The following is a 10041-nucleotide window of genomic DNA, read 5'->3' on the forward strand; positions in this document are numbered from 1 at the left end:
TTTTTATCAACTTGATTGAGGTGTGCATTTCTATACAATAAAGCACATCCATGAAAAAAAAATAGACAATTTGATGAATTTTGACAGAGGTATACATCCATGAAGACACTACCAGAATCAAGATCTAGAATATTCTGTCTCCCCTTTTGCAGTCTTTGCCTGGCTGCACTCATGGCCCCAGGCAAAGGCTCTCTCTGCTGCTATAGAGCCATGTGCATTTTTTAAAATTTTGCATTAATGGAATCATGTAGTACATACCTCTTTTGTGCCTGACTTCTTTCCCTCAAGATAATGAATTTATGTCCATTCGTACTTGCCTATACATTGGCAATTCATTCCTTTTCACTGCTGAGTAATGCCTCATTGTATAGCTATGCCACATTTTGCTTATCCATCAAGGTATGTTTCTCTTGAGTAAATACCTAGGAGTGAGACCAAGCAAGAACCAGCATCCAGGAACAGAGCACTTTACTACTCCATGAGAATGAATGGAGACAAGAAATCTGATGTTTCTGCCCAAGAAAAGCAGAATTTCATCCAACACTTCCCAGATTGTCAAAGTGCTGACTGAGGATGAGATGGGGCACCCAGAGACAGGAGATGCTATTGCCCGGCTCAAGGAGATCCTGGAGTACAATGAATGTCATTGGAGGCAAGTACAGCCGGGGTTTGATGGTGCTGGCAGTGTTCCGGGAGCTGGAGGAGCCAAAGAAGCAGGAGGCTGATAGCCTCCAGCGGGCCCTGACTGTGGGCTGGTGTGTGGAACTGCTGCAAGCTTTTTTCCTGGTGTCAGATGACATCGTGAATTCATCCCTCACCCAAGAGGGACAGCTCTACTGCTATCAGAAGCCAGGCATAGGTTTGGATGCCATTAATGATGCCATGCTGATGGAGGCGTTTATCTACTGTCTGCTGCAGCTTTCCTGCTGGGAGCAGCTGTTATCTGAACTTGATCAAGCTGTTCCTGCAGATTTCCTATCAGACTGAGATTGGGCAGACCCTGGACCTCATCACAGCCCCCCAGGGCAAAGTGGATCTTGGTAGATTCACTGAAAAGAGGTACAAATCCATTGTCAAGTACAAGACAGCTTTCTACTCCTTCTACCTTCCTGTAGCTGCTGCCATGTATATGGTGGGCATTGATGGGGAGAAGGAGCATGCCAGTGCCAAGAAGGTCCTGCTGGAGATGGGAGAGTCTTCAGATTCAGGATTGTTACCTTGACCTTTTTGGGACCTTGATGTGAGTGGCAAGATTGGCACTGACATCCAAGACAAGTGCAGCTGGCTGGTGGTTCAGTGTCTGCAACGCGCCTCTCCAGGACAGTGCCAGATCCTGCAGGAGAATTATGGGCAGAAGGAGGCTGAGAAGGTGTCCCCGGTGAAGGCACTGTCTGAGAGGGAGCTGCCAGGTGCCTTGATGCAGTACGAGGAAGACAGTTACAGCCGCCTTCAGGACCTCATCGAGCAGTACTCTGCAACCCTGTCCCCAGCTATCTTCTTGGGGCTGGCGCACAAGATCTACAAGCAGAAAAAGTGACCCAAGAGACTGCAAGGGCTGGGAGGGGAGGCTCTTATTAAATTAGTCTAAACTTAAAAATAAATAAATAAATAAATAAATAATAAATAAATAAATAGATAAATACCCAGGAGTGGAATGGCTGTGTCAAATGGGAGGTATACCATTTTTAACAACTACAAAATGATTTTCCAAAAGGGTCATTCCATTTTGCATTAATCCCCACCAGCAGTGTGCAGGGTTCCAGATGTTCCACACATCCTCACCAGCACTTGCTACGGATCGTCTTGTCTTTTCTGTTTTATTCTGTTGTTGGTGGTTGGTTAATTTTAGCCATTTTGGAGGGAATACAGTGGTATCTCATTGTAGTTTCAGCTTGTATTTACTGAATCACTAATGAAGCTAGGCGTCTTTTTAGGTGCTTACTTGTTGTATTAGTTAGGGTTCTCTAGGGAAACAGAATCAATGAGAGATATATATGAATATAAGATTTATAAAAGTGACTCACGCAACTGTGGGTATGCACGAGTCCAAATTCTGTAGGGCAGGCAGCAAACTGACAACTCCAATGAAGATGTTTGATGAACTCCTCAGGAAACAAACTGGCAACTTCAATGAACTCCTCAGGAAACACTTTGCTGGTCAGCCGAAGAAGTGAAGGTCCTCTGTCTCCCTTAAAAGTCTTCAACTGATTGATTGGATTAAATCCCGCCAACTGCGTTCTCTCATTGTGGAAGACACACCCTTTGTTGATGTAATCAGCCACAGCTGCAGCCAATTGACTGATGATTTAATAAACTGGCCACAAACATCCTTGCAGCAATGGTTCGGCCAGTGCTTGCTTGACCAGACAGCTGGGTACCATCACCTGGTCAAGTTGACACATGAACCTAACCATCACACTTGTCATTCTTATATCTTTCTTCATTAACTCTTGGTTTGAATTGTTTGTCCACTTTAATTGATCTATTTTTCAGTCATAAGAGTTCCTTACATGTTTGAAATACCAGTTCTTTTCCTCAATATATTCCCCCAAATTCCCTGACAAGTATTTTTCCTCTTCTGTGGCCTGCCCTTTACTTTTCTAAATGGTATCTTTCAAAGAATAGAAGATTTTAGTTTTGAGCAAGTCCAAATAATCTTTTTTTTTTCTTTTATGGTTTGTGTATTTTTGGGTTGTATATAACACGATATTTGCCTACTCCAAATTTGCAAAGATGCTTTTTTATTTCTTCTAAATATTTTATGATTATAGCTTTTACAGTTAGGTATATGATTCATTTAGAATTTATGTTTGTGTATGCTGTGAAGCAAGGGTCAATATTGATTTTTACCAATAAGAATAGCCTGCTGTTCTTTGGCACCATTGTTAGAAATCAATGAGCAATATATAAGTGTGTCTACTCCTTGGCTCTTTATTCTGTTCCATTGATATTTAAGTCTCATTTTCATTTCCCACCAATACCAAACTATCATGATTACTGCAACTTTATAGTAAGTTTTGAAGTCAGGTATTATAATTTCTCCAAATTTGTTCTTCTGTTAAAAAATTGTTTAGGCTATTCTAAGCTTCTTCTATTTCCATACAAATTTTAGAATTGCTTTGTCAGTTTCTACTAAAAAGCCTCCTGAAATTTTAATTGGGGTTCTATAAAATTTATGAATTGGTTTAGAAATTAACATCCTAAAAATATTTAATTTTCCACTCCATAAACATAGTTTATTTTTCATTTTATTTAGGGCTTCTTTAATTTCTTTTAATAAGTTTTTTGCTGTTTTTAGTGTACCTGGCTTGCATATTTCGTTAAATTTATCCCTAGATATTTCATGTCTTTCTATGTTATTTTAAGTAGTGTTGTGTATCTCATTTTATTGTCCAGAAGAATATGAAGAATTGAATTTTAGCAAAATAGCTCAAACTGGCTACTGAAGAAATTCTATCAGATATGTGAAGAATTGCTAATAATGTTCTTTGGGTTTGGCCAAAACCCACAAAATTCAGTCTTCCAAATCTTAATTATTATTGCCACCAGAAATAAAAACTGACAAAAGCTAAAATGGGATATGGTATAATTTTGAGTAAATGACATACAAAGGTATCAAAACATTTTCATGAAAAATTAGATCTTTAAAATTGAATTTGAGAGTAATAACTGCCACAAACAACCTTCAGTGACAGAAGGATAATTCAAAAAATTTCATATAGACAATAAATGCTTGATGGATTAAATCTTCAGTATAAAATTACCATGGAATAAAATTTGTTCTGGTAAAAAAATGAGTTAAAATATGAGCAATTTTAAAAAGACAATATATAATCAAAACAATTCATCAATTGTTATACTGCACTACACGCAAAACAGATAGAGGAAGCACGCTGGTTTAATGAAGTAAGTGCTAGGAAACACTTTATCAATAAAAATTCTTCAGTGTTGAGATGAGGCTAATAAAAATATTCCATCCTAAACATGAAGTCCAAACATTCTTAAGATTAAAAGTTGGGATTGGAAATGTCTTGTAATCCTCCACCCCAGCCTCCTCTGCCGGGTTCTAATGAAAGAGCAGCTGCTGCAAGCCAGAGAACGAGGGGAAAGCAGAGACATGGACCCTACTCTACAATAGGGGAAATCGGGTCACAACTTAGACTCAGATGAGGTGCCATGGAATTCAGTTTCAAGGTTAAATGTTTACATATAGCAGAAGGGAAATCAGAGAGAAAGAACAGAAAGCAGTCCCTTCCCAGAGGAGGTCTAAAATGAGCAGGCAGGAGAGGGCTGACTGCTGGCCTCATCGGTGACCACCAGCCTGGTCAGGAACTGTGAGTGGAGTGTCCCACCTGGGCACCGGGGCACTGACCATCACTGCCACACACACACAGCTTCTCTGGTTAATTCAGTGTTCACAGGCGCTCCCAATCCCCACCGATACATCCATCAGCCATCGTGGAGCAGTGACAGAGGGGCTGCCAGTTGATTCTCATGCCAGGTAGAAACAGGTGTCCTGATATTGGAAAATCTCTGTGTGCAAGTGCCAGGCACCCGCCACTTAGAAGGCATGTGGAGAAGTTCACTCTGATTGAACAGAACTTCCAAAGCCAACACTCTGGTTTTACAGAGGAAGGAGCAGAAACAAATGACAGACCATATTCTCCAAGGTCACACAACCAACGGGTGGGAGAGCCCGCCCAGGAGAACTGGACAGGGACCCCAGCCCAGAGGTTTCCCTTCCGCCCTCTTTGCCAACCTCAGTTCTCACCACCCTGGTGCAGCCCAGGAGTTTCCATGCTATCTATGCTTTTTCTTTGCACTGAATAAAAGACCAAACACATGCACCCACTTTCTCTAATACACACGTGCATACTACATTTTTCAGATGTATACATGCTACAGTAATTAATAAAATACAAAATCATTTGAAAATGTTACTGAAATCATACCTTTATCATAATGTATTTCCTCAGCTAGTAGTTAATAAAATGCAGCCATTTTGTATGCATTCCTCCTGTGCTGGTTTGAATCTATTATATATTCCAGAAAAGCATTTTTTTTTAATCCAGTCTTGTGGGGTCAGACCTACTGTGGGTGAGACCTTTTGACTAGGTTGTTTCCATGGAGATGTGACCCCACCCATTCAAGGCAGGTCTTAGTTCCCTTGCTGGAGTCCTCTATGAAAGGATAAAAGGCAGAGACATTTTGGGAGAGAGCTCAGAGAAGCTAAGATGTGTAAACCAGAGTTTGCCCCTGAAAGAAGCAAGGAGGACCCACAAAAACTGAGAGAAGCTAAGACAGAAGCCCAGAGACATTGTGGAGAAAGCCACGGAAACCAGAAGCTAACCCTGGGACTTGCAGACTCCACCCACGTGCCTTCCCGGGTGACAGAGCCACCCCACATGCCATCAGCCTTTCCTCAGAGAAGGTATCTTACTCTTGGTACCTGAATTGGGACATTTTCACGGCCTTAGAACTATAAATCAGTGAACTAATAAACCCCCATTGTAAAAGTCAATCTATTTCTGGTATATTACATTTCAGCCGCTTTAGCAAACTGAACACCACCCAAATTGATGATGTTGCCAAAGTGGATCTACCGGAAATGTTCAGGGGCCGTTCCACCACATCGTGCTTCTAACTCTTACTCATTTCTAACTTTCCCATTCCGGTTGAAACAAGATCAAATTAGGTAAAATGCAAGAACATTCAAGAATCCCTTCCTTTCCTAGTCTAAGGTAACATTATGCCAAGAAAAGCTTTGTGGATTTCGTTCAATAGCCCATCTGTATGGTAAATAGTGAACTCCCTACCTTTCTTCCTGAAAGAGAGCAATTGCTGTGCTGACTTGCCATCACTAGTATTATACCTGTGAATTACCATGTAAATGAGCACACACTGTGCAGAAGAAAGCAGTCATTCTAATAAGAAACCAGGGAAATGTGGAAATCCAAACGATTCAAATTTTTTTTCCAAATCACAAAATACTTCAAACACCTTTAAAGTTGAATGAATAAAGGCACAAAGTTGCAGGTGTTTTAATTGTTTGCACTTAGAATCTGCTGTTTTCTGGTACTGAGACAAGGTTTATATATGATGAGATAGAATATCATCTTTATTTCTAGCAAACAAAATTCAATTGCATCACAGAATATCCTTGGGTTACATGGTCTCAGGTGGGTGGATATTGTGTTCTGACTGAGACCCTCTCCAGACAGGATTCAGGTTGGGAATCTAACATTTAAATCAGCTTGAGAATCTTCTGTGGCTCTCAAATAGAATATTTAATACTTCTGAGGCAGGGACCACAGTACACAAAGGATGCCAGCAATTTGTTCATATTGCTGAACTAACGGTGTTGAGCTATTGAACAAGCTAATAACGATTTTAAGTCACTCAGAATATATTACTTTCACAAGAATTTCTGTAGAGTCACTTCTTTCACCACCAATCCTATACTTGTGCATTTGTACTTTATGAAGCCTAAATGCAAGTTTTTGTATTTACTTTAATTTATCATAGGTTGGGTTCACCAAGGAAATGGACTCTGAGGCAGAGCTGTGTAGGGTGGTTTGCTGGCAGTGACCTGGGCAATACCTGTGTGGGGTGAGGGAAGCAGGACCGGCAGGGGGACAAGGTGATCGGGGACTGTTGATTGTCACAGAGGTGATGGACCTGTGAAAAGGCCCCTCTGCTTACACACTATTCAAGAAGTACCCCACGGAGGACACGGAAAACCTTGTTCCTGCTGTGAAATTGTTAGCAGCCGAATAAAGTCCAAGGACAGGCCAAGCATAGCCAATAAGAACTGCCTACAACAATAAAAACAAGCATGAAAATAACAGCTCCCTGATATTGGGAATTTATATATGTCTAGTATAAAATATAGCATTCTACTATCATTATTTATTCTTACCAATAGTTCTAGGAAGGAGATATTCATATTGCCATTTTATATCTGGAGAAACTGAGGATATCAGCCAGAGTCCACTCAGGAAAACAGGAACCACACCAGTTATTTTAGCAGAGAGAATTCAGTGTAGGGAATTGGTTGAATAGGCCTGAGAATTGGATAGGTAAAAGAGGATCACAGAGGTATCACAGGAATAGCACATGCAGGAAGCAAATACCTTGCCCAGGATGCAGAGCCAAGGAAAGGCTGAGATTGTTAGAATTTAGAAACTTGGAGGAGGGCCTGGAGCCCCAGGTGGTGTCTCTGGAGCTTTTGAGGCAGGACCTTAGAGTGTTGGAACTTAGACCCCAGAGGTAGGGGTACTGACCAACTGCTACTCGGAAGGGTACGCTGAGACTAGTTTGGGAAGTGTGAGTAGAACCCCCAAACTGGAACCCACAGCCAGCACCATGGAGAAGGGCTGTGGCCAGGAGGAGGAAGCAGGGATCAAGCTCTCAGCCTTCCCACAGCCTGAAGGAGCCCTGTACCTCCCCCTTTCTGCAAACCGTAACAGGGAGCTAGCTACTGGCAAAGCAGAAATGCATTGGCTGAGTCCCAGCCTCGCTGTCACAAAGCACTGGATAAAAGGGTGAGTTTGGAGCTACGAGAAAATTAATACCCAAATCATCAAGATTCAAAAACACTCAGCAAACCGCTTGCTGTGACACATAGTGAGAACTGGGGCCAGGATCCTAATCCAGGTCGGAGAAGCTCTAAACTCAGATCCTTTCCATTTGTTTTACTTTCCGTAAAGAGAATGTGTACCACTTTCATTCCTAAACTCATCCAAGATCTTGTTCTGAGCAATGAAAGCAAAGCCCTCTTCGGAGTCACACTGGAATGTTGGATCATACATAAGAGGTGCTCCTCTTACACAGGGCTTAGCAAAAGAAGGGCACCGGCGGAGGAGTAGAAGCTAGAAAACTCCTGACCCTCCAAATAAGGAGGGAGATTGCAATGCAGAAACCTGAGCAAATTCAATTAACTTCTCTCAACCAACTAAAGATGAGGAAAAAATAAGATTTGGGATTGCAATGTGTGAAATTAAGTTAATAATTTAGGAGCAGATGAACATTCCTCCGACAGGAAGCCAACAACGTCAGTCCTTCGGTAAGTAATCTGGGAACATTTGCAAGACACTTCAGCATGCATGCATCTTTCTAGGCAACCATACCTTTGTTCAGTTAACAGATATTTTCTCGAAATACTGAAGCTGAATGTTTGTAAATCAAATCACATTTTGCTTACACTTCTGTTCTTTCTCCCAGACTCTGTATTTAGTAATAGATGACCTAGTAAAAAAACCATCATTAATGTCTGGTGGAAGAAGGAGTTTAAAGAAACCTCAGGGTCACTTGTCATTTATTTACCAGGACAGGTATATGATTGGACTGCTTCCCTGATGTTGTCTACATTTTATATGCCTTAGCGACATCTAAGTTTTCATCTCCGAATTTGCAAGATCAGGGCACTGTCTCTCACAGAAATGAGTCATGGTTTATTTGTTCATGGCAATTAAGCCACAGCAAAGAAACCCAGTAAGTTGCCCAGATCATGTGACGCTCCTCGTGTGCTACCACTGGGCCCTGGACCACTAACTCCACTGGCCACCAACACCCCACCCACACACCCACCCCCGGGATGCCGGTGCCACATCCTTCCTCTCATCCGGGCCCAACTCAGGACCCAGAACACAATTGCGAAGAAGGATCACAGGCTTCAGAGTAGATAGAACAGTGGCCGAAGTGTGGCTCCATCACCATCCACCAAGGCGACCTCACTCACCTACTGTTACCAGCAAAACAAAGGTGAATTTGGTAACGCCAACTGCACTGGTTGAGCAGGTACACCTGCATCCTCACCCCTGGGTACTGTGAAAATGACCTTTATGGAGAAAGGACCTTTGCAGATGTAATCAACTTCAGGACCTCATGATGAGATCACCCTGGATCACCCAGGTGGGTTCTAAATCCAAGGAAGCGTGTTTTTATAAGAGGCAGAATGGAAGACCCAGGAGGAAGGCCCTGAGAAGTTGGAAGCAGAGATGGCAGTGATACTGCTCCAAGCCAGGGAGCACCTGGAGCCACCAGAAGCTGGGAGGGGCACAGAAGGATCCCCCCAGAGCCATCGGAGAGAGCACGGCCCTGCCGGCACCTTGAGTTCTGGCCTCCAGAACCGTGAGAGGATAAATTACTGTTGTTTTATGACACCAAGTTTATGGTAATTTGGTACAGCTGTCCCAGGAAACTAATGCAGAAAACTTGAGTATTTGTATTACAATGAAGAGAAAGTGTAGGAAGACATCTAGCACCTAGTAGCTTTTTAACCAATAGCTGCTTCATCTTCACTCATTGCTTTCATCAGTGACCTGCTGTTACTGCAGCTCCCAGGCGAGAGACGACTCAGTCATAGGGAAGCCAAGATGGGTTTGGTCTTCTGAGCTTCCTTTTAGAGAGCACAGGAAATTCTGATATAAATTCAGGTGTGTATGTGCAAGTCACACTGTTAATATACACAGGGATCCTGACACTAGCAGTGACAGAGTCATGAAATGTAAGCACTAGAAGGAAATTCAGAGAACATCTGCATCAACTCCCTCCTCTCCTAACCAGCAGGAGCTGCTCCCTTAGATTAAACAGTTTCCATATGCTAGGCAAGCGCTAGATGTACCTTATCTCATTTAGCTCCCACGGAAACTCTGAACGGTAAGAGTTAAGCCCAGTTTACACATGGTAAACGCAACTTGCGCAGGATCACCCAACCAGTAAGTAGCAAAGCCAGGACTGAGGTCTTCTGAAAACTGGACCTGATTGAGGGCTCTTTCTGCCTTGTTGTACTGTCTCTTTCTGTGAGTTTCTGCACTCATCATTATTTTTCAGGGTAGAGAATGGGTACCTGACCCCAGCCTGCTGTTTCTATTTGTATAAAAGTGGATCAAGTCAGAATGTGTGGTTGATTCCCTGCAGATCAATTGCCTGGCTACAAAACCAACAGACAAATATACATATATATATATACACACACACATACATGCATACACACATATGTATAAACATGCATACATATGTATGCATATACATCTATAC

The 10041-nt window shown here is 42.2% G+C and overlaps 1 pseudogene; it reads left to right on the top strand.

The window, feature by feature from the left end:
* Positions 1 to 448: 448 nt before the first annotated feature.
* On the top strand, positions 449 to 1537 carry LOC119506395 (annotated as a pseudogene).
* The last annotated feature ends 8504 nt before the right edge of the window (positions 1538 to 10041 follow it).

This window comes from Choloepus didactylus, chromosome 11 (genome assembly GCF_015220235.1).
Source record: "Choloepus didactylus isolate mChoDid1 chromosome 11, mChoDid1.pri, whole genome shotgun sequence".
Lineage (NCBI taxonomy): Eukaryota > Metazoa > Chordata > Mammalia > Pilosa > Megalonychidae > Choloepus > Choloepus didactylus.